The sequence below is a fragment of the Tursiops truncatus genome, chromosome 1, assembly GCF_011762595.2.
Source record: "Tursiops truncatus isolate mTurTru1 chromosome 1, mTurTru1.mat.Y, whole genome shotgun sequence".
NCBI lineage: Eukaryota > Metazoa > Chordata > Mammalia > Artiodactyla > Delphinidae > Tursiops > Tursiops truncatus.
In genome coordinates this window covers 105,180,658-105,205,681 of record NC_047034.1, presented here as the reverse complement: position 1 = coordinate 105,205,681, position 25,024 = coordinate 105,180,658, and the positions used below count along the sequence as shown (strand labels likewise).

The window sequence follows — 25,024 nt, the reverse complement described above, 5'->3', positions numbered from 1 at the left end:
TATGGTTTCCTGCTAATCTTTCATATTTATGTTCACTGAATCACAGTACATCAGCCGTCATGGCTCACTTTACATGTATATTTGCATACTAACTGAAGAATGAGAGGGGAAACTTGGAAAAAATGTATTAAGGTTTTGTCCATTGGGACTTCCCTGGTGGTGCAGTGGTTAAGAATCTGCCTGCCAATGCAGGGGACACGGGTTCGAGCCCTGGTCCAGGAAGATCCCACACACAGTGGAGCAACTGTAAGTCCATGTGCCACAAGTACTGAGCCTGTGCTCTAGAGCCCGCGAGCCACAACTGAGCCGTGGCGCCACAACTGCTGAAGCCCACGCGCCCTAGAGCCCATGCTCCACAACAAGAGAAGCCACGGCAGTGAGAAGCCCGCGCACCACAAGGAAGAGTAGCCCCCGCTCACTACAACTAGAGAAAAGCCCGCGTGCAGCAAAAGACCCAACTCAGACCAAAAAAAAAAAAAAAGATTTTGTCCATCACAGTTTGATCGACCTGTGGATCTGTCTTATTTATTATTTTATTAAATACTTTTCAGCTGCAACCTAAGATCATGTTTAACCTAATCTATATTGACATATTGCTAAGAATCAGTTGGCCCGTTGGAAAATACATGTTTATAGTTTACTCTTTCAAACAACTTGGGAAGTTGATGAAATCACGTGATATAGTTGAGAGAGATTCTTCTGAGTAAAAGATGTGTAGCACAGAATAGTAAATCCACAGCCAAAATGCACCTACTCATTTCTTCTCAATCCAGAGGAAGAACAGACCCAGGGTGAATTTTAGCTCCATTACCTACTGCTTTGAGAACAACACCTATGAGCTCCACTTCTCGCACAGTGGTAATGAGACCTCCTTGCAAAGGCAGTTCTGAGAATCCAGTGAGGCAGGGCATGTGTGGGTCCTATGTAAATGTTACTAATTCTGCTCAAGATGTGTGTGCTTTGAAGCACTGAGCTCAGGGACATACCAGCTCACGCCTGTTGCCACCCAAGCCTGTGTTTCTGACGTGTAGCTGGGTCTTCCAAGTAATGCTGCAGGTGTTCTGAGTAGTGCTTTCCTTCTCAACTTGCTTGAAACCAGGAGACTCTTGTGCCTAGGAGGGAGCCTAAACCACCTTGCAGGCAGACTTTTTTAAAAAGGTGATTTGCATCCCCTTGCTACATTTTTGCCATGGGAAATGACACTCTGGCTCCTTGAAAATGGCTAATAACCGTCCGTGGGTAAATGCCAATCAAGCCAGCCAGTTGGCTCTGAAGACATTTTCCTTGAAAGCCACGGCCCAGGTTTTGCAGAGGCCGGGAGATGAGTGTGAGTGCCAGAGACCTCCTTCACAGAAAAGCCTGTTGCATGTGCTACCCTGGAAGTGAAGACAGAGACAGGGATGCCGCTGTGAAGGCTGCTGTTACAGAGAGACAGTCTCTTAGGTAACCAGATGGCTTGTTGTCATTTTTCATTTTTTGTTTGCAGAAAATCCAGCTGTAATAATGGCCAAGATTCCTCACACAGAGAAATCGTGTGGCAGACATTTTTAATCACCAAAGTAAGGTCTTTCTCTTTTAAGATGAAGAAAGATAAGGAGCATCGTTTTGGGATATGAGTTTATCATCTCTTTCTCCACACCCATTAGTCCTCAGGAAAGCTATCTTTTGTCACTTAATTTGGAGCCTCTAAAATGGCTTTCACACTTTGCTGTGTTGGTCCACAGACTGTGGTACTTAGGGAGTGGAGACTTGCAAAATTAACCTCCAGTATTCTTCCAAAATCAGTTTTATTTTTTGTGGAGTCATTTGTGCCTACCTGGGAGCATTTTTTTCTCTTTTTATGAGGTTGTTATTTTAATATTTTTTTCTGCCTAACGGTGGCAAGGAAGAAACACTTTCCATGAAATACAGAAGGGGCAGGAGAATAGCTGAGCTGTGAGAAAGTACGATATGATGCTTTGGTCTTGTGATTGTTAGGTTATATACTTGTCAGGAATGGATGCAATCTTAGGATGTTGTATTATCCAAACTATGAACTTTGGGATCCAGGCAGCTTAATTTAAGCATGTTTCCTTTGCTTTGTCTCAAGAATTTCATTTTTCTTTAGAGGTTTAGGCTCTTGGATTTATGAGTAACAGAAATGAAGGCAGGGATACCAAAAGGTATTTTGAAATAGAATTGTATCCAAAACATGGTAATTATTGACTTTTTTTTTTTTAATGAGAGAATTGAGAGAAGTTTTGAGTTCAGTGCCCTCCTTCCTTCCTCCCTCCCTCCCACCAGGTACTTTGTGGGAAAGCAGTGGCAGTGCTTTGGGAAGAAGCATTAGGTTGGTGAAAAGAAATGAAGAGTGGACAGGTCCAGGGTAAGCAAGGGACTGAGAGAAGGCAAATGATGGCAGCAGAGGCAGACCTGGACCCTAAAAGCATGCTAAGATCCCTCAGGAGGTTTTTAGTAATAAGCCCGCATGCCACTGTGCGAACCTGAAGGACGGGAGTGCATCTGCCCCTGCCCAGCCCCTACCGGCACACTTGAACTGTCCTTGCCCTTCACCTGCGTGCCCTACAGCTCCAGAGTCTGTGCTGCTGAGTGAGGTGGTGGGGAAGGGCGAGTGAGACATAGCTCATCAGCAGACAAGACAAAAGCACTCACTTTCTCCCTCACTCTCCGCTCAAGTGTCTGGGGTCTCATTGCCAAGCTTCTTAATCACCTCTTAATACATGCTCTGTTTCTTGGCTTGTCAGGAGGCTCGTGGCAGCATGCTATTGACAGGTGAGTGCGAACTAAGTGCCAAAGCAGAAGGAGATGGAAAGTGAGAGAATTTCAAGTTTCACTAAGAGTGGAGTCCATGCATGTTTTGTTTTGTGTGGTGTGGTTTTTGTTTGTTTGTTGCCTTCCTCTTAAAAGGGCCCAGTTGGAAGAGAATTCAGGGAACAAACATTAGTCAGCAGATTAGGTTCTGAACTGGATAGACTTTGTACCTTGGCATATGAGTGGCTATCCTAGAACCTTTTGAACTTTTGCCACCGAGTAATTCTGAAAAGGCAGACAGAGCCAGTGGTAGATAATGGGAAAGAGCACGGTGTCCTCTGCTCGAGTAATCAAGGTACATATTATTCAGGTGGGTAAGGAGCCTAGCTAGTTCAACAGAGTGATAGCATGGAATTGCAGGCTCGTTTGGAGATGAAGGAATGGATCACAGATGGTCGATGGGCTTGATTTTTCTCTGAGAATTCACTATTGTTTTGAGAATAAGCAGAGCTTAGAGGAAATGGCCCAGATTTTACACTTAGGAAAGAACTCTTATTCAATTCTCCATTTGACCACTTTCTAGCTAAGACATCAGGACAGTTACTTAACTTCTCTGACCCTGCTTCCTCAATTGGGAATATGAGAATAGGACTTTTGCAGATCTGTTGGGAAATATTAAGACTAAAGGGAGATTAAAATGAGATGCTAACGCTTAGCAGGAGCTTAATGTCCATCAGTTTCTTTCTTTCAGTCAAAATTTAAGTTTTTATGTAGAATAATCATCCTTTATATTCTGTTCTCCATGTTGAGTTTTGAAACAGGAATAACTTTTATTTAAGCTATCACCTTGATGATAAAAGGAGCTGTTTATCAGAGACAGTGCTGTAGGTGCCTTGCAACCTGATAGATTCGTGTGCAAGGGCACGTAGGGTACCGGTGAATCTGTCCACACCTGAAAGCCCAGAAACTGGGCACTGAATGCATAAGCGGACGCCTGGAGCTGGTACACTCTGCCTATGGCAAATTCTTAAACCACCTGTTCACTATCTTTTAAACACTACCCCGAAATTCACCCAAGTCAGAGGGTGACAAAATGGACAAACGCAGAACTTTGGAACTGCTCTGTGATTCATACGCCCAGAGAAATACTTAATTGTTTTCTGGAAGAATGCACTATATGATGATCTTTTGTGTGGAATTGGTTTATGTATAAATATTAGGGCTCTGTGCCGGTAAGGATCCCAGTACACAGCCTAGGAGCCCGGAATACTTTTTTATCTTTTATTTTTTTTGGCAGTTCGTGGCTGCTGCATGAACGCTCTCCCTTTTGAGTCAGCCAGGCGCAAGAGAAGTAATTTCCCATCCAGAAGCTCTTTCGGCAGCTGAGCTGTAGTGGATATACTGGGATGTGGCTAAGTTTAAAATTGTGCGTAAATCCAGCTTCCTCTCCCCTGGAAAGGCTCAGCTTGTCTTTATACCTTCCCCTCCGGCCGATTTTTTTTTTTTTCCGGGGGCGGAGAGGAGAGGAAAGGAGGAACACTGAGGCAGGCGGACAGCTTGTAGTTGACTTAGGTCCGCGCGGGGAGGGGGAAACCTAGGCGGGGGCTGGAAACGGAAGGGCTGCCAGTGCGCCGCAGGCGAGGCCGCCGGCAGGGGGAGGCCGGGCCGCGGGCAGCCACCTCGCGGGCCGCCGGGGTGGCGGGTCGCCCTCCGGGAGAGCGCTGGGTGCCGCGGACCGTGCGAGGCGGGCGGCGGTGGTTATGCAACCCGCAGCCCCCTCGTCCGCCCTCCTCGCCGGCCTGCGTCCCTCCCTCCGCTTGGCCGGCACTCGGATCTCTCTCGGTCTTTCTCTCCCCTGTGTTTCAAACAGGAAGTGCAGGGCTGTCTGTAACGTGCCGCCGGGTCCCAGGATGGAAGAGTGAAGTCGCGCCGGTTCCAGCTCGCGGAGCCCGCCGGAAGCCAGTCCCCGGAGAGGAGAGCGCCCTGAGGGAGCAGGGTGGCCGCCTGGTCCAGGTGCGGGGCTGGGTTGCGAGCCCGCGGGCCGGGCGCTGGGCTGTCACTCAGTCACTCAGCGGATCTGCAGCTCCCGCGCTGCAGCCTCACTCGCCGTGCCTTTTCTAGGTTGCGCCCCCCTGGCTGCTTTCTGTCCAGGAGGATCTCTCCAAACTCCGTGGCTTTGCTACCCGGGTGTGTTGGACCCCGGCGATAAGGCGCGTGGCAGCACGCGGCGCCCATGGGACCTGCCCCGCTTCCTCACCCACCCTAGGCAGGAGCTTTCCAGGCTGGGCTGCTTGTGCCCGGGAGGCTTCCCAGTCCTCAGCTGCCCTCTCCACCCTCGCCTCTTGTCCTCCTGCCGCCTGAAGCAGCGGCTCTTTGTTCTTCACTTTGTTCTCCAGGCCAGGGGTTATCTACAGAAATGGGTGGCTTGGGTGTTATTAAGAGTAATGTGAGTGGGAGGGGTGGGGACCTGGGGGAGAAAGAGGATGAGTTGAGGGTGATTTGTAAGGTGGAAAGGGGAGCAAGAGGCTTGGTGTCCGGGCTAAGAAATCTCACCAGCTCTTCCGCCGGTGAAACAGAGGAGTCCAGGCTCTTTGCTTTCCATTTTGGAAGAGCCAGGCTGTCAGGAACTGAGGGAGTTCGTGATGCAGACACACACTGGAAAAGTAGTGACCGGGAATGAGGGGCAGCTAGTTCTGAGATGTTTAGTCTGATGTCTGGCTTGTTAATTCCAGTTGGGGATTCTTAGCCAGCCTCTCTTGCTGAGACAGAGGTACTTTTAAAGGTAGAAGCCTGACATCTTTATTCATTAAATGCCATTTTTCATCAGAGTAAAATTGAGAACGACTTTTCTCAAATTCACTGGGTAGGTTACAGTTTCACATTGCTTGTCTTACTCCATCTCAGAAGCGCATAGGTGGAGAACAAAATGCTAGAGGAAAGGTTGGTTTTATGCGCAGAGTTTTTGCTTCTTCATTTCCCTGGCAGCTCCTCTGCGGACTAAATCAGATGGACTTTTCCCCCAGTGAAAGCCCGGTCTTGTTTCCCCACCTTTATTTGTCTACCTGGTTGAACTCCAGTCTTGTGGAGGGACACTAAAGGAGGTGTGATGGTTGAGAGGAGGTGAGAGGCAGTTTGATGGGAAGATTGTAGCCTCAATTTAAATGTTTGAATGAAGTTAAAGCCAGTAGTATCTTCTGTCTCTTTCTTTTGGAAGAAGGGATCCATACAAATGACTAGAGGGGAGGAAAGTGAGATTCTGCAAAGAAGAGCCTCTTTCTGTAGCAGGGAGGGAAAGTGCAAAATCACAGTACTATGTGCACTTAGCCCCTTCACCTTATTGGGTGGTCAGGCTTTCTCGGGAAGCAGGGTTGGTTGTAGAATTTAAATTTGTGATGTCCTATGCCGACTATATCACTCTAATGCTGATGTTTTTTGTAGTGAAATATTATTTACTACATAATTAATTTTGCTTTGAGAGGAAAATCTTTTGTAGTTACTCAGCCTGGTACATTTGTACTTTCCCCTCCCCCTCTTTCTTTTTCTTATTAGCAGCATGGAGGTAATTTAAATTATAAGATCCCATTATGCCAGTAGCCTTCAGAACTTTAATCTCTTTTAAAATGCAGGTGCTTTGAGCATTGTGATATTATCAGTAATTGGCATCGTGTTAGCATTAAGTAGCCAAGATACACTATGAGCGCTGAGCAATTAATTTTATCTTTTTCTAGATAGATGTGGACTTCTTAAGTTTGAATTTAATTGTGAGAAGCTTGTGTTTATGCCTCTTCTTGCCAAATACATCATGAGATTAAAAGTGAAAACAAGTCATTAAGAGAGACTCTTGAAAGACCTGTACAACCATAGTATTTTGCCTCTATTTTTATACCCAGGTATACTCCTGGCCCTCTGATTCATCAATTCACCTGAGGACTTTCCTCAACATCTGTCATTCTGTTTCAAGATAAAATAGAACAGCCTTTGTGACCTCCCAAACTTGTCCCCTATTTAGGAACAGGATTTATTCCCACCCTAGTGGAATTTGATACTAATTAAATAATAACCCAGGAATCATAATAAATGGCCTTTAGATCCTCATTGCGCATTTTCTATATCTCCTGTATAATTTATTACTCTGTTTAACAGTCTGGAATAGGATTCATTTATTCTATTTGATGGAGCGAGGAAACTGAGGCTGATAAAATGTGACTTGTTAGTGGTCATACTAGTAAATGGACGTGCTGGGACTTGAACAAGAGTCTTCTGCTTTATAGTGCTTGGCTCTCTTGTAATCTGGAAAGTGGCCGCTTAAGGAAGAAATGGCAACGCTGATTCAGATGGCCTTTTGCTTTTCTAAAAGAGAGCTGCTAAACACTGACTCGAGATTAACTTCACCTAAATCTCCAGATCTTTTCCCATTCCTCTCTACCCAGAGCTATTAGGGGGTTTTATTGTTGTTGTTTCCATGTTTGAAATTTACACTTCCTCTGTGTTAGTTACTAGATTTAGCTGTGTTTGCATCGTTGTGATTTGTTTTCTGCTGCCAACATTCTAATGGCATATTTTAATTTACACATATTTTATGTCAGGTCTTAGTGAACAGTATCTTTTTGAAAGGTCATATTAGCATATTTTAACTTCTTAGAGTAAAGAACAACATTTCTGGTTTACCCCTAGGACATAGTTTACATCCCAGAAAAGAAATAATAAATTAAAAAATTAATAAATGATGTATATAGCTCTCTTCATACTCCACTACCCTACATACTGTATGACCACTGTACATAGCCCCCCAACTTCCTCACCCCAGTTCAGGATAACTTACTGAAAAGCTTATATTATAAAAGACATGGGCAAATCCATACACACTTTATATATTAAATAGTTTTGTAATACTCCCCAGATGGAAATAAGTTTATTTTTCTTATTTTTGCAACATTTCATGTTGAGGCTCTCTTTAGCTAGGATTTTTATGTTACACCGAGAAGAATATAAATTAAAATTTAGAGTATATTTTCAGTGGGATATGCTGGATAAAATATTTATTTTGTCTTCAACCATTGAAGTATCTGTAGTGATCTATAACTTCCACCTTGTAGAATTGTGTCAAAGCATCAGGAGAAGGGGGAGAAGGTGGGGGAGAGGGAGGGGGGAGGAAAGGGAGATAAACTGAGTGTTTTTTTTTTTTTTTTTGCGGTACGCGGGCCTCTCGCTGTTGTGGCCTCTCTCGTTGCGGAGCGCAGGCCCCGGACGCGCAGGCCCAGCGGCCACGGCTCACGGGCCCAGCTGCTCCGCGGCACGTGGGATCCTCCCGGACCTGGGACACGAACCCGTGTCCCCTGCATCTGCAGGCGGACTCTCAACCACTGCGCCACCAGGGAAGCCCCTGAGTGATCTTTTCTTCTATAAGTAAGGAATGGAATGATATCTGCATATTTTCTTAATACACAATGCACTGCCACTTCTGTCTGTTCTAAACAATTGCAGTGGCTTGTGAACTAAGAATGAAAGGGTAGCTGGCTTTGATGTGAAATGCCAAGGAGAAGTTTATGGCCAAGAGAGGACTAGGAATGGAGATAAACGTGCATTAGGATTTTCAGTTTTTCACAACCCTCTCTCTTTTCCTTCATGTCTGTTATAAAATAAAAACTATCTTCAATTGGAAATTGTGAACTTTAAAGCAGTGGCTCTCAACCCTTACAAAAATCAGGAAACTATACTACTAAAGGATTTCAAAGATTTTGACTTGTTCAGAGTTTTACTTCTCATTTGTGATGATTGGTAATATTTAGTGACAAAGTCACTCTTTAATATTACTTAACTGGATATATATTATAAAGAATCACCACAGCATCTTCCCGTCTTTGTAAAATAGTAGTACATGTATGAGTGGGACAGGGGTTCAGTCTACCGACTTCTGCCAGGATCCTGAAGTCCACAGGTTGGGACTCAGGACTGAAGTAAAACAACTGCTCCAGGCTGCAGATGCAGAAATGGTGATGTACGTTATGTTAGCCGTCAGGTTATAAAGATTCCCAAGTGGAATTTTTCATCTTCGTTGTACATTAAATAGGTAATGTGTAAAGTCCTGACTTTGGATCTGATCCTGTTTCTGGGTTAATTGTTTTCATGGTCAGCTTTGAGGTCCTGTAGTTACTCAGTCACGGATAACTGGAGTTCTTCTAAGAGCATTCTCCCGACATTCTGCCTACGGTGCTTCCTTATTATGTTTGTCGAGTCAAGACTCCGACACCAGTCCCAGGGTCACCACTGTCATAACTGCCACCATCTGCAGCCTTATATTCATTTCGCAGAAGCTAAAAGAGCCTTGCCAATCTTAACTTTTACAGTTTTCAATAAGTGTATAGAAGGAGAGAGATTATTTACCCTGTTCTGTAGTGGAAAAAGCTGGCATATAGGTTCATATTGAATCTGTCTCTCTGATTTCCATGCCCATTGCTGAGGTTTTGGTATTCTGTTGAAGGCAGATTAGGCAAGGCACCAAAATCTGTTAGGGTTAGTGCATGATGCTCTTTTTTCTGGTTAAAAAAAAAAAATCACTTTCTATTTATTGAATGCTTTATATGGGTTATCTGTAATCTTCCTGGTGGTGTGCAGCGTGGGTAATATCCCTCTTGTATAGGTAAAGAAACTAAGGCAAGTGGAGATTGTAGTTTATCCAGGTCACATGGACAAGCTGAGGCCTGGCCTCGGATCCAGGTTTGTCAGTCCCCAGGCTCAAACATTTCTGTCATCACATCTGCTTCTTTCTCTGTCCTTAACCTCACCTGTGAAGAGAAACGAGAACATTTTGTTTAGTCTTACCTACCTTTTCAGCAGAGGTTCAGTTAAAATCGTACAGAACATGCCGACTTTAGGAATAGGGACATGAAAGGGTCAACATTTTTATAAGTATTTTTGGCTTCCATGCAGTGTGTATGCTCTTTTCCCCACCAAGGAATGTATACTTAGAGTCATGAGTGTATTGAATCTGCTGGTAAGAGCTTCTTGAGGCAGTATCGTCCACAAGCAGTATTGCTGGATCTTAGGACATAGCATACTGATTTTACGAGGAACTGCACAGATGTTGTCAGTTTTATAGCTCCACCAATTCTACACGATGGTTTCTTTTCTTATTAACAAATTTCCTGATTTTTGCTATCCGTTAGATGTTCACTGTGGCTCATGGTTGAATTTTGCCTTGTTTTGATTTATAAGTGAGGTTGAGCGTCTCTTCACATACTTAATTTCCCGTTTCTGTGAATTGGGCCTCTTCCCCTTTTCTTGTAAAAAGTTCCTTGAAAGAATTCATGTGGAGTTCCTTGTATATTCTAGAAGTTAATGCCTTGTTAGCTGTGGATATGGTGGATACTTTCTCCCAGTATGTCACTTGTCTGATAAGTTTGTGTGTGGTGCCTTTCAGTAACAACAACAACAAAATCTTTAATTTTAATGTAGGTGAACCCACCAGTTTTTAACATTATTGTGGTCTGTGCATTTTGAGTCATTTAAGAAATGCTTCCCTATTCTAGGCTCATATTATAGTCTCTCTTCACTTTCTTAGCTTTATAGGTTTACTCTTGGGTTTTTAAACGATTCGAAGTTTAAGATATGAGGTGTAAATTCATTTTTATTTTTTAAAAACTGTTCATCTTGTGAGCCAGTTTCTTCAACACTATTTACCAAATAATCCACTCTTTCTCCACAGATTTTTGGTGCCACCTCTAGCATATAAGTGTACATTTACGCAGATCTCCTTCTGAGATCTCTGTTTTGTTCAGATGGCTTATTTGTGTGTTCCTGGGTCGTTGATTCACTTTTTTAAGTTACTAGGGCTTTGAAATATGCCTTATCTTACCCGTACACTTATATGACTTGATCTTATTATCATGACTGATATAAATTTAAAAGTTCAAAACTATTTGAGATTATTTTGGGTGGCTGTCTTGCCCTTATTTGTATGTGCTAGCCCTTTACATCTGCAAATGTATTTTCGAGAAATGTGTTTACTCCTTCAGGAATATTATTTATTTATAACGTAACCCTAACATTCCTGACATGACACTTTCTTCTCGATTTTATTATTATTTCTTTTTTTTAGCAATCACGGCTCCCTTTCATCTATGTAGGGCAGTGGGTGTTTCACTTCAAAGTCCTCTCTTCTTCAGTGATCTGCGCGTGCTCGTAGAGCTGGGATATGCATTCCTGATACGGCTTTTGAATGAATGTTTTATGAGGTGTGATGCCGTAATATATGGCCGAGTACTCTTGAAAGCCTGTTAATTATAGATGTTTTTTATTGGGAAAACACTGCCAGTTTCAGCTCGGGTTTTCTCCAAGTTTTACTTTGCTTCACTCTGTTCCCAGCTCGGGGGGTATCGTTCTCTCTCCAGTCTCCATTGTATGTCACACCAAATGCTAGGTTGCTTTATTTGATAAGCAGGCATTTACATGTCTTTTTTGTCTGCCGTTCTTAAGGTGCTTTATGGATATAGTAGAGGGACTACTGAAAGGTACTAAGCTTGCATAAAGTCTGATAAAATGATAATGTAGAATGTTCTAGAGTCCAAAACCTGCTTATAAGACCAATGTCCTTGGGCTGTTGGAATTGTTCTCCTATTGTGCTTTAAATAGGAGCTATTCACCTGCATTTAATGACAACAGCCCCAGCCTCTGACCTGACCGACCTCACATCTTCAGGAGACGACTTCATCAGTGTGGACATTTTCCATTTCTCATTCAGGTTCCTCTGTGATCATCTCACCAGCTGTCAGGTCCACGTGTCTTACCAGCTCCTCTCTTCTTCAATTATTCTAATGTAATTGACAGCTATACTACTTCATTCATTCAACAGACATTTGCTGAGTTCCAAACTATTAAATCTTAGTTCCCTTATCTCTCCTCCTATCTGCTGTACACCAGTCATTGTGCTAAATTCTGAAGATACAATGTGAGTATGACACAGTGCCTGACCTTAGAAGATAGACACACAAATCATTAACTGGAACTTAGAATGTGGAACACTTTACAGCAATACCTTGTAATAAATAATAATAGAGAGTGGGGCACAAAGGAGGGAGTGCTTTGTTCTTTCTTGTTTGTGAGGAAAGAATTCATGCTGGAGGTGATTTTAGTGCTAAATATTGGAGGGATAGGATTATTTATCAGGCTGAACAGGAAAAAAAAAAAAAGGAAGAAGAAACAGCCCAGGTTCAGAGCCCGGTAAGGAGCCCCACGTATGTGGGACTGGAGCAGAGGGGTCGTGGTGCAGAAGCGAGGAGAGCAGGAGGTGCATCTTGGTTCAGATTCTTGGTCCAGTCTTGTCTAGGGTCGTACATTGCTATTTCTGGAAGTGTCGACTTTTTCCTGGCAGCATTGCGGAATCATCAAAGGTGAAATAAATGCTTAAGTCACTGTCTTAAGGTATGTGAAAAGAAAGCAGGGAGAAGCCCAGTGGCTGTTGAAATAATCGAGGTAGACATAATGAGGACCAGACCTAAGGTGATGATGGCAGGAAAGGAGAGGAGAGGATGGATTAGAGAATCACTTAGGAGAAAGAATTGTTTGCTGATTTGGTGGAAAGTGGGAGGGGGAGTAAGAGGGGAGAAGAAGAAAGGTGACTCTTGATGTTTCTCGTTGGGAAGATTCACTGTCTGAGGGTGTCATTCATCGGGATGGAAAACAGCAGAGGAGCAAGTTTAGAGAGACAATAGTGAGTTCAGTTTGAAGTAAAGTTGGGGTGCCTGTGGGCACTCAGCTGATCTTGAGAGATCCAGACCCCAGGAGAGAAGTCAGGGTTGGAGACCTGTATTGTGGAGGGACTGGAACTGGTGGTTCCAGCCATGCAGATAGTTGAAATTCCCAGGGATGGCCCAAGGACCGACGACAACAGACAGAAGAAGGGGAGAGAGAAAGAGGACCAGGGAAATCCACAAATACAGATGATAATATTAAGCACCAGGGTTTTGGGTGTTGTTTCCGTATATTATGTCAGAGAATTTTTACAATACCCCCTGAAATAATTATTGTTATTGTCCTTTACAGATAAACTATCTAAAGCTCAGGTAAGCAACTTGCCAAATCGCCCAGGTGTTACATAGGGAAAACTGTCAGGTGTGTCCAAGGCCACAGGAAGTTCAGGTAAAGATTAAAAATGGGAGATGAATTTGGTGATTAGGTATTTAGTTGGTAGAGTGTTCTGAAGTCTAAATCTAGGTTGTCATGGATGAATAGAATAGGAGTTGAGAAGCAGGGGCACTAAGTGGAGTGCGCGTGTGTGTGTGTGTACACATTTGTCCATGGAGGAATATTTTTTGTGTATCATGGTAACTAGAGCTTATATTTTAGTTGAGAGTAGTGGAGGGGAAGTGACTGAAGGTAGAAGAGAGAATAACTAAGGGAGTAAGTTTCCAGAAAAGATAGGGTGGCCAGGGTCTGGAGTTCAGGCTTGTCTCGGGAAGGAAATAGGGACGTTCATTCCTTTGAGACAGGAGAGGAGGAGGGAAAGACACTTGCGACTGTGGATGAGTACGCAAGTGGAGGCTGCGAGGAAGTTGAGAAGGTTCCTTCCTGATGGCTTGGGTTTTCTCCATGAGGTAGGAGCAAATGAATTCTGCTGAGAGCGAGGGGACCTTGAGAAGACAGTCGAAAGTGAGTTCACAGTTAACTTGGGTAAAGGAGCTCACTGATTTAGGATAAGTAATAGTCCTGTATCATTGAGGGCCCAGCTGGGCTTTTGTCAGTGAGGATTAGATGCTGGTGGTGGTGTTTTTTTTGTTTGTATGTTTTTCTGGTTGATAGAGGAAGATGAATACCATGAATGACCTTTTTTTTTTTTTTTTTTACATCTTTATTGGAGTATAATTGCTTTACGATGGTGTGTTAGTTTCTGCTTTCTAACAAAGTGAATCAGTTATACATATACATATGTTCCCATATCTCTTCCCTCTTGCGACTCCCTCCCTCCCACCCTCGCTATCCCACCCCTCTAGGTGGTCACAAAGCACCGAGCTGATCTCCCTGTGCTATGTGGCTGCTTCCCACTAGCTATCTATTTTAGTTTGGTAGTATATATATGTCCATGCCACTCTCTCCCTTTGTCACAGCTTACCCTTCCCCCTCCCCATATCCTCAAGTCCATTTTCTGGTAGGTCTGTGTCTTTATTCCCGTCTTACCCCTAGGTTCTTCAGGACATTTTTTTTCCCTTAAATTCCATATATATGTGTTAGCATACGGTATTTGTCTTTCTCTTTCTGACTTACTTCACTCTGTATGACAGACTCTAGGTCCATCCACCTCATTACAAATAGCTCAGTTTCATTTCTTTTTATGGCTGAGTAATATTCCATTGTATATATGTGCCACATCTTCTTTATCCATTCATCCGATGATGGGCACTTAGGTTGTTTCCATCTCCGGGCTATTGTAAATAGAGCTGCAATGAACATTTCGGTACATGACTCTTTTTGAATTTTGGTTTTCTCAGGGTATATGCCCAGTAGTGGGATTGCTGGGTCATATGGTAGTTCTATTTGTAGTTTTTTAAGGAACCTCCATACTGTTCTCCATAGTGGCTGCACCAATTTACATTCCCACCAGCAGTGCAAGAGTGTTCCCTTTTCTCCACACCCTCTCCACCATTTGTTGTTTCTAGATCTTTTGATGATGGCCATTCTGACTGGTGTGAGATGATATCTCATTGTAGTTTTGATTTGCATTTCTCTAATGATTAATGATGTTGAGCATTCTTTCATGTGTTTGTTGGCAGACTGTATATCTTCTTTGGAGAAATGTCTATTTAGGTCTTCTGCCCATTTTTGGATTGGGTTGTTTGGTTTTTTGTTATTGAGCTGCATGAGCTGCCTATAAATTTTGGAAATTAATCCTTTGTCAGTTGCTTCATTTGCAAATTTTTCTCCCATTCTGAGGGTTGTCTTTTTGTCTTGTTTATGGTTTCCTTTGCTGTGCAAAAGCTTTGAAGTTTCATTAGGTCCCATTTGTTTATTTTTGTTTTTATTTCCATTTCTCTAGGAGGTGGGTCAAAGAAGATCTTGCTGTGATTTATGTCATAGAGTGTTCTGCCTATGTTTTCCTCTGAGAGTTTGATAGTTTCTGGCCTTACATTTAGGTCTTTAATCCATTTTGAGTTTATTTTTGCGTATGGTGTTAGGGAGTGTTCTAATCTCATACTTTTACATGTACCTGTCCAGTTTTCCCAGCACCACTTATTGAAGAGGCTGTTCTTTCTCCACTGTACATTCCTGCCTCCTTTATCAAAGATAAGGTGACCATATGTGTGTGTTTATCTCTGGGCTTTCTATCCTGTTCCATTGATCTATCTTTCTGTTTTTGTGCCAGTACCATACTGTCTTGATTACTGTAGCTTTGTAGTATAGTCTGAAGTCAGGGAGCCTGATTCCTCCAGCTCCGTTTTTCGTTCTCAAGATTGCTTTGGCTATTCGGGGTCTTTTGTGTTTCCATACAAATTGTGAAAGTTTTTGTTCTAGTTCTGTGAAAAATGCCAGTGGTAGTTTGATAGGGATTGCATTGAATCTGTAGATTGCTGTGGGTAGTAGAGTCATTTTCACAATGTTGATTCTTCCAATCCAAGAACATGGTATATCTCTCCATCTATTTGTATCATCTTTAATTTCTTTCATCAGTGTCTTATAATTTTCTGCATACAGGTCTTTTGTCTCCTTAGGTAGGTTTATTCCTAGATATTTTATTCTTTTTGCTGCAGTGGTAAATGGGAGTGTTTTCTCGATTTCACTTTCGGATTTTTCATCATTAGTGTATAGGAATGCCAGAGATGTCTGTGCATTAATTTTGTATCCTGCTACTTTACCCAATTCATTGATTAGCTCTAGTAGTTTTCTGGTAGCATCTTTAGCATTCTCTATGTATAGTATCATGTCATCTGCAAACAGTGACAGCTTTACTTCTTGTTTTCCGATTTGGATTCCTTTTATTTCCTTTTCTTCTCTAATTGCTGTGGCTAAAACTTCCAAAACTATGTTGAATAAGAGTGGTGAGAGTGGGCAACCTTGTCTTGTTCCTGATCTTAGTGGAAATGCTTTCAGTTTTTCACCATTGAGGATGATGTTGGCTGTGGGTTTGTCACATATGGCATTTATTATGTTGAGGAAAGTTCCCTCTATGCCTACTTTCTGCAGGGTTTTTATCATAAATGGGTGTTGAATTTTGTCGAAAGCTTTCTCTGCATCTATTGAGGTAACCATATGGTTCTTCTCCTTCAATTTGTTAATATGTTGTATCACATTGATTGATTTGTGTATATTGAGGAATCCTTGCATTCCTGGAATAAGCCCCACTTGATCATGGTGTATGATCCTCTTAATGTGCTGTTGGATTCTGTTTGCTAGTATTTTGTTGAGGATTTTTGTATCTATGTTCATCAGTGATATTGGGTTGTAGTTTTCTTTCTTTGTGACATCCTTGTCTGGTTTTGATATCAGGGTGATGGTGGCCTCGTAGAATGATTTTGGGAGTGTTCCTCCCTCTACTATATTTTGGAAGAGTTTGAGAAGGATAGGTGTTTGCTCTTCTCTAAATGTTTGATAGAATTCTCCTGTGAAGCCATCTGGTCCTGGGCTTTCGTTTGTTGGAAGATTTTTAATCACAGTTTCAATTTCAGTGCTTGTGATTGGTCTGTTCATATTTTCTCTTTCTTCCTGGTTCAGTCTTGGCAGGTTGTGCATTTCTAAGAATTTGCCCATTTCTTCCAGGTTGTCCATTTTATTGGCATAGAGTTGCTTGTAATAATCTCTCATGATCTTTTGTATTTCTGCAGTGTCAGTTGTTACCTCTCCTTTTTCATTTCTATTCTATTGATTTGAGTCTTCTCCCTTTTTTTCTTGATGAGTCTGGCTAATGGTTTATCAATTTTGTTTATCTTCTCAAAGAACCAGTTTTTAGTTTTATTGATCATTGCTATTGTTTCCTTCATTTCTTTTTCATTTATTTCTTCTGATTTTTATGATTTTTTTCCTTCTGCTAACTTTGGGGGTATTTGTTCTTCTTTCTCTAATTGCTTTAGGTGCAAGGTTAGGTTGTTTATTCGAGATGTTTCCTGTTTCTTAAGGTACGATTGTATTGCTATAAACTTCCCTCTTAGAACTGCTTTTGCTGCATCCCATAGGTTTTGGGTCATCATGTCTCCATTGTCATTTGTTTCTAGGTATTTTTTAATTTCCTCTTTGATTTCTTCAGTGATCACTTGGTTATTAAGTAGTGTATTGTTTAGCCTCCATGTGTTTGTATTTTACAGATCTTTTCCTGTAATTGATATCTAGTCTCATAGCGTTGTGGTCGGAAAAGATACTTGATACAATTTCAATTTTCTTAAATTTACCAAGGCTTGATTTGTGACCCAAGATATGATCTATCCTGGAGAATGTTCCATGAGCACTTGAGAAAAATGTGTATTCTGTTGTTTTTGGATGGAATGTCCTATAAATATCCAGTCCATCTTGTTTAACGTATCATTTAAAGCTTCTGTTTCCTTATTTATCTTCATTTTGGATGATCTGTCCATTGGTGAAAGTGGGGGGTTAAAGTCCCCTACTATGAATGTGTTACTGTTGATTTCCCCTTTTATGGCTGTTAGTGTTTGCCTTATGTATTGAGGTTCTCCTATGTTGGGTACATAAATATTTACAATTGTTATATTTTCTTCTTGGATTGATCTGTTGATCATTATGTAGTGTCCTTCTTTGTCTCTTCTAATAGTCTTTATTTTAAAGTCTATTTTGTCTGATATGAGAATTGCTACTCCAGCTTTCTTCTGATTTCCATTTGCATGGAATATCTTTTTCCATCCCCTTACTTTCAGTTTTTATGTGTCTCTAGGTTGAAGTGGGTCTCTTGTAGACAGCATATGTATGGGTCTTGTTTTTGTATCCATTCAGCCAATCTGTGTCTTTTGGTGGGAGCATTTAATCCATTTACATTTAAGGTAATTATCGATATGTATATTCCTATTCCCATTTTCTTAATTGTTTTGGGTTTGTTATTGTAGGTCTTTTCCTTCTCTTGTGTTTCTTGCCTAGAGAAGTTCCTTTAGCATTTGTTGTAAAGCTGGTTTGGTGGTGCTGTACTCTCTCAGCTTTTGCTTGTCTGTAATGGTTTTAGTTTCTCCATCAAATCTGAATGAGATCCTTGCTGGGTAGAGTAATTTTGGTTGCAAGTTTTTCTCCTTCATCACTTTAATATGTCCTGCCACTCCCTTCTGGCTTGCAGAGTTTCTGCTGAAAGATCAGCTGGTAACCTTATGGGGATTCCCTTGTGTGTTATTTGCTGTTTTTCCCTTGATGCTTTTAATATGTTTTCTTTGTATTTAATTTTTGACAGTTTGATTAATATGTGTCTTGGTGTATTTCTCCTTCGATTTATCCTGTATGGGACTCTCTGTGCTTCCTGGACTTAATTAACTATTTCCTTTCCCATATTAGGGAAGTTTTCAACTATAATCTCTTCAAATATTTTCTCAGTCCCTTTCTTTTTCTCTTCTTCTTCTGGAACTCCTATAATTCGAATGTTGGTGCGTTTAATGTTGTCCCAGAGGTCTCTGAGACTGTCCTCAGTTCTTTTCATTCTTTTTTCTTTATTCTGCTCTGCAGTAGTTATTTCCACTATTTTATCTTCCAGGTCACTTATCCATTCTTCTGCCTCAGTTATTCTGCTATTGATCCCTTCTAGAGTAGTTTTAATTTCATTTATTGTGTTGTTCATCATTGCTTGTTTCATCTTTAGTTCTTCTAGGTCCTTATTAAATGTTTCTTGCATTTTGTCTATTCTATTTCCAAGATTTTGGATCATCTTTACTATCAGTGTTCTGAATTCTTTTTCAGGTAGACTGCCTATTTCCTCTTCATTTGTTAGGTCTGGTGGGTTTTTATCTTGCTCCTTCATCTGCTGTGTGTTTTTCTGTCTTCTCATTTTACTTATCTTACTGTGTTTGGGGTCTCCTTTTTGCAGGCTGCAGGTTCGTAGTTCCCATTGTTTTTTGTGTGTCCCCAGTGGCTAAAGTTGTTCCAGTGTGTTGTGTAGGCTTCCTGGTGGAGGGGACTAGTGCCTGTGTTCTGGTGGTGAGGGTGGATCTTGTCTTTCTGGTGTGCAGGTCCACGTCTGGTGGTGTGTTTTGGGGTGTCTGTGGACTTATTATGACTTTAGGCAGCCTCTCTGCTAATGGGTGCGGTTGTGTTCATGTCTTGCTAGTTGTTTGGCATGGGGTGTCCAGCAATGTAGCTTCCTGGTCGTTGAGTGAAGCTGGGTGCTGGTGTTGAGAGGGAGATCTCTGGGAGATTTTCGTTGTTTCGTGTTATGTGGAGCTGGGAGGTCTCTTGTGGACCAGTGTCCTGAAGTTGGCTCTCCCACCTCAGAGGCACAGCACTGACTCCTGGCTGGATCACCAAGAGCCTTCCATCCACACGGCTCAGAATAAAAGGTAGAAAAAGGAGAAAGAAAGAAAGGAATAAAGGAAGGTAGGAAGGAAGGAAGGAAAGAAAAAGAGAGAAGATAAAATAAAGTTATTAAAATAAAAATTATTAAGAAAAAAGTTTTTTTTTAACAAAGCAAAAAAAACAGGACAGATAGAACCCTGTGGCAAATGGTGGAAGCAAAGCTGTACAGACAAAATCTCACACAGAAGCATACACATACACACTCACAAAAAGAGGAAAAGGGGAGAAAATCATAACTCTTGCTCTCAAAATCCACCTCCTCAATTTGGAATGATTCGTTGTCTATTCATGTATTCCACAGATGCAGGGTAAATCAGATTGATTGTGGAGCTTTAATCCGCTGCTTCTGAGGCTGCTGGGAGAGATTTCCCTTTCTCCGGTTCAATGATTCCAACCCACCGTCCGCACGACTGTCGCGGCTTCAGCCGCCGGGGCCCCTCCAGAGCCGGCAGCCTCAGTGCGGCCGCCCTCCTCTCGGGCTCCGGGGCAGTTCCGTGACAGCGGAGGGAAGAGACCCCGAGCCGGGAGTACCAGCTCTGCCCATGAATGACCTTTTAAACTAAAACACACAGCCCTTGCCTGAAATGTTAAGTTTAGATGGTGATTTAAGGAAGCTTCAGGATGTTGGGTCCGGGGCAGGGTGTGGAGGGAAATAAGATAGAGGGAACAAAAATTGAACTTAGGGACCTGTGTTCTAGTCTTAGTTCTTCCAGTAACAGAGAATGGGTTTAGGGAAGTCAGCTAATCTCTCTGAGCCTCAGTTTCCTCATCTTTCACTGGAGGAAGTTACTCTTCATGTCCCCCAAGTCTCTTGTAACTCTTAGGACTTCTGTGAGACTTGTACGTCATTGGACAAAAATGAATGGACAAAAGAATAAGAGTAGTTAGATTCCTGTCGTTTATCATTCATGAGTCCTGATAACAGCTCTAACGCCAGTGAGTATTGACAATGTGAGACTAGGACAGCCGTCAGGTGACTGTGTCCAGGTCTCTGCCACTGGGCTGCACCTGGCCATGGGAGAGAGGTAGCAAGTCAGGAAAGGGGGAACAGAGCATGGGGCTATAATGGGAGTTTGGCAAGGGGCAGACAGGGTGGGTTTACTGTGTGCCACGGCTCCCTGAGACATCATTTCGTAAGGGTGGTCATAGTCTTTGCCTTCATCATCTACATTGTTTCTTTCCCTATACGACTGCATTTTATTTTCACTGGGTTTATTTCTCCCTCTTAGTTAAAAGTGTGCCATGTGGGAGAGAATTCAACAGTTGAAGAAGGTTAAGCGTTATTTGTAGCATCTTACCGTAAATGTCCTTTCTCCTTCCCATCTCCTTCATTACACCTTGCTTTTCTTTGCCTGTAGAGAAATCAGAAACAGTTTGAAGCATTTCATCACTCTTCTCAGTTAGCTATGTTCTTCCCCTGGAAAGTTGATTCTTCAAAGCCATTAACTGTTTCTGTCTCCTGTTAAGAGCAGGGATGGCATCTTAAAGCCCAGGAGGGTGTGTGACCCTAGCATTAAAGGGGAATCCAGATCTGGTGAGTGACTCAGAGATTACTGTAGTGGTTTAACACGCCTAAGCAGGTGATAGGACACTCTTTTTAAAATTAAACCTTTAATATTTCTCTATGCTGTTACATATTTGAGAGAAACTTGGGCATTTCCTTTTGTCTTCATTAAGCTATTGCACAACTTAATGCTTGGAAAATTCTTCACAGGAAGAAACAGGGTGTAACAGTTCGTGTGAGACATTTTTTGAAAATTCGCCTTTTTAGTTAGCTTAAGTCTGAGAATATTCTCTCCACCCCCCTGCTCTAATTTCTTTCAGAAAGTGTTAATATCTCCACATAACTAAATATTCTTCAAAGTGAGACATACTTAAAAAATTAAAACCATTTAAACACAAAAATAAAGCGTAGTCTATAAATGTGTTCTTCCATTTCCTGAGAAACAACAGGAAGGATTTGCTTTCTCAAAATAAACTAAGTAGCCTGACTGTGAACTCAGAGTAGTAGAGATCAAAGATTCCAGCATCATCACACAATGGGAAATTTGCAGTCTTTTTTTCTAACCTTGGAAAATCAAGTCTAATACTTTTTTTTTTGAAACACAAGGAACCAGGATGTGTATATACAATTTAGAAACATACCTTTGACATATGTGAAATTGTGTAACCTAAATATGTCTAGGAGAGTCTATTTCCAAGATGTGTTTGATCAGTATGGACATGTTAGACATGCAACCATGGAAAGTGTCCTTCGGCATTAAACTTAGAATGGAGAAAAACCAACTGAGTTTCTATATATCCATATAGCGTCTAAACTTGAACTTGCTAGGTTAGTGAATTATTTCATAGCTTGGCTAGTAAGAAAAGTTTAGCAGCTCATGCTGACCATGGAACTACACTGAAGAAGGAATCTGCTATGATAATCATAATAATAATAGTATATGAATTCCCAGGCAGGAATAGGGGCATTTGTTATTTCTCTACTTCCAGAAACGAGGAGTGGGAGCCCATTTTAAAGAAAGGCAATCAGTTGTGTTATGGTTGCCAGATTTTTGCTTCTCTACTTCCAGAAATGAGGAGTGGGAGCCCATTTTAAAGAAAGGCAATCAGTTGTGTTATGGTTGCCAGATTTTTGTTTCTGAGCTATCAGAAAGATTAGGGAGAAAATATGTGTTATTCATCTGTCATTAATTTGTAGGCTCAAAGAATATACAATTTGATATTTCTTAAATATAACATAGGTCAACATTTTGAAATGTTTAACAGTGTTTATATGTATTGGGGAAATTATGTTTACATTGAGAACTTTATAGACTTTCTCAATAGACTAGTTTTTTTTCTTTGTCTTTCAAGAAAAGATAGAAAAACATCTCAAAGTAGTAGACAGCCCATGATCTCAGTTTCTTTCTCAGTCTCTTTATTTTTAACCTAAGTCTTTTATATTTACAGTGGGTCTCTTTTAGATAACAAATATGGGGTCTTTTTTAAATCTTCTCTGACAATCTGTGTCTTTTAATTGGTGTATTTAAATGATTCACATTTGATAATTGATATAGTTGGGTTAATATCTACAATGTTTGTCCAACTGTTTTCTATTTGTTGCATTTGTTCTTTGTTTCTTTTTTCCCCTTCTTTTTCTGCCTTCTGTGGTTTTAAGTGCACATTTTATATGGTTCTATTTTGTCTCCTCTCTTAGCATTTATTTCCTTTACAGAATTTTTTAATCCTGGCCCTGGAGGTCACAATTGATCTCTCACTTTCTTAAACAGCAACAACAACAAAAACAAAACATCTGTGTGTGTATGCATAGAAAAAAATTTGGAACGATATATACCAAGACATTAAGAGTAGTTTTATGTCTGAGTGTTAGGATTGTAGATGATTTTTACTTTTTTTTTAATAGTTTTATGTATTATCTGATTTTTTAAAATAACAAACAAGTATTGCTTTTATAATCAGAAACAACAAGGCTCTTTTCATTTTGAAGAAAAGGAAAAGGCAAATCAGAGCAGAACAAGCTGAAAATCTCCCATGGTTCTGAAATTTATACCCTTTCTCTGATTCTAGCTTGAGGTAAGCATATTGTCCCACTACACCAGCACTCCACAGGTAGGAAATAGGAAGGGGCTTCGCTGCTTCTCACCTTGCCCTGGGAAGATTGTCAATTCTTGTCCTCTACCATCTGTGCCTGTACAATGAGAATGAACCTTCTGAATGACTTAGCATCAATTCACCCTGTGGTTTGACATAAAAAAGTTTTCCATCTAATACAGAGTAGACCAAAACCCTCTATTTCTGCATAATTAAGTTTTCCTCTACATGGAATGTCTCTATGCCTCTTAACCGTCTTTCAAAAAATAATAAGCAGAATAAGAACACTCGAAAACTAGTTTAAAGTATAGCTTTCCATGTAAAACTTGTAATAGTTCTTATGGTTTGCTAGTATGAAACCCGTTCTCTTTTTGGGCAGGGTGGGGAGGGGAGTGTTTAGGGCTGGTACCTATGGTAATAGGTGAAGATATTGTAACTAGTGTGAGGCTGTTGTTCTGTCTGGATTTGGGGGAATTCAGTCCCCCTTGTGAAGTTTTAGAGAAAATTATCACTCCTGTTCTTGCATTGTTAATTATATCCTCTGAATTTACTTGTGCATGTAAACCAAACCCAGTTAAGGTTTAGGAAAGTTGCATGGCTCAGTGCAAACAGATGAAATGTAGATTTTTTTAAAAAATGGTTTTTAGTACCAAGTCACCTGCTGGGTGTTTTCAAGAAAGTCATAAATTTTGTAAATACTGCAGTTTGTTAGCCTGTATAATTGGGACTATTATCTTTTGCTGCCTAACTGCTGCATTCAAGTAAACAAAAGACAAGTGAAGCTTTTTGTGTCTTCTGAAAGAAGAGAGTCTAAAAAAAGCAAACTCTTTTTTCTCTGCTTCCAAGTGAAAACCTATATAGTTCTCCATTTTAATGTATCTTATTATACGTGTCAGGAAATTTTATTTAAGTTTAGAAATGAAGTAGCAGTCATATTCTGTTTAAAGCTAATAGAATTATACATTTTGATATATACAAAAAAATTAGAAAAGTTATGAAATAAGTGTAAAAAAGAATTCATTCACAATATATTTATTATTGCAACTATGTTAAAATAGATACAAATTTTGAAGGGAATGCAAAAATATAAATATTGCTATTTAAGGAATTATAAGTAAAATTTAACAAGCTTTCTTGATAATATTCTGGTGTTAGATATTTTACAAGAAGTAGAGGTCAGAAATCAAGTCTCTGGGATGCTTACTAAGATAAGTTGGAAAAGGTATTGAATTTTTATATTTGCATTATAAACCATATTAGTAGACTGTTCAGTAGATGTGGGGAGTAAGGTAAGTAATCTGTTTTTTTAAACTCATTTCTGAATGAGAGACTTGATACATGGAGATATTAGTGGAGAAACAATGATGAAAAGTCCAGGGCTTGTTACTACGTTAGTGCATTTATTTAAGCATTATCTCTGTTGGCTTGGTGCCTTTGACCTGCTGCTGCTGGTCCTTTTACTCTGGTTTTAACTTGTCAAAGTCTACATTGTAACCTGCTCTCTGCCTTTTTGTTCCTCAGCTGTGAAAATTACTTAAGTGAGAAATGGTCTGGGGGTGAGAATTGTGAATGGAGGAAAGAAATAATCCTCTCATTATTTAAATACAGGGAAGGAGGATTATCTGCAGCCCTGAGCTTTCACCCCAAAAGAGCTGATAGTATAATAGGTCATCTTTGCTTTTATAAATGTAAACCATATGCTTTAATGACTACTCTTAGGAAAAAGCCAAGAGGCACTAATTTTGAGCTACCTTTTCATCCTTTTATTTCATGATGATTCCTCTATGTGTTTCCTTAATCATTTGCTCTTTGAAAGAAGTATGAGCTTGTGATCAGTCCTGCCACAAAGACCCAGTATGAGATCTAGATATTAGAACAGTGCATTGACAAAGAGGCCAACTCCAATTTTATGCTTTCAGGAAGTGGTTGTAAACAGTGAAGTGAAAATTTAAAAATTGCAGAAATGATTTTGGCAGTAACCTATAAAAATACTGAGCGTTAAAATAATCCTTATGTAATTGCCAAATTGATACACATTTTATAAATACATATAATGAATAAAACATAATATATGAAGTATTTTATGTATTTGCTAAAATAAAGTTCCCTGCCCTTTTTTTTAGTGTTTAATTCTAGATGAGTAATTCTTATGTTTCAGGAGGCAGTAACACTTAGACCGAAAAGCAACATTTTTACA

The 25,024-nt window shown here is 40.7% G+C and overlaps 1 protein-coding gene across 7 annotated transcripts in view; it reads left to right on the top strand.

The window, feature by feature from the left end:
- The window catches only part of LRRC8D (leucine rich repeat containing 8 VRAC subunit D), a 115,417-nt gene that overhangs the window by 16,823 nt on the left and 73,570 nt on the right, over positions 1-25,024 (top strand). For 3 of the 7 annotated variants that reach the window (XM_019919748.3, XM_019919750.3, XM_019919749.3), the window contains exon 2: positions 4,622-4,764. The exons of 3 other annotated variants lie outside the window; for them this stretch is intronic. The gene's annotated coding sequence lies outside the window, so the exon portion shown is untranslated. Of the gene's footprint in view, positions 1-1,550; positions 4,178-4,621; positions 4,765-25,024 lie in introns of those variants that run through there. One more of the 7 variants, XM_073811316.1, reaches the window with a different exon arrangement.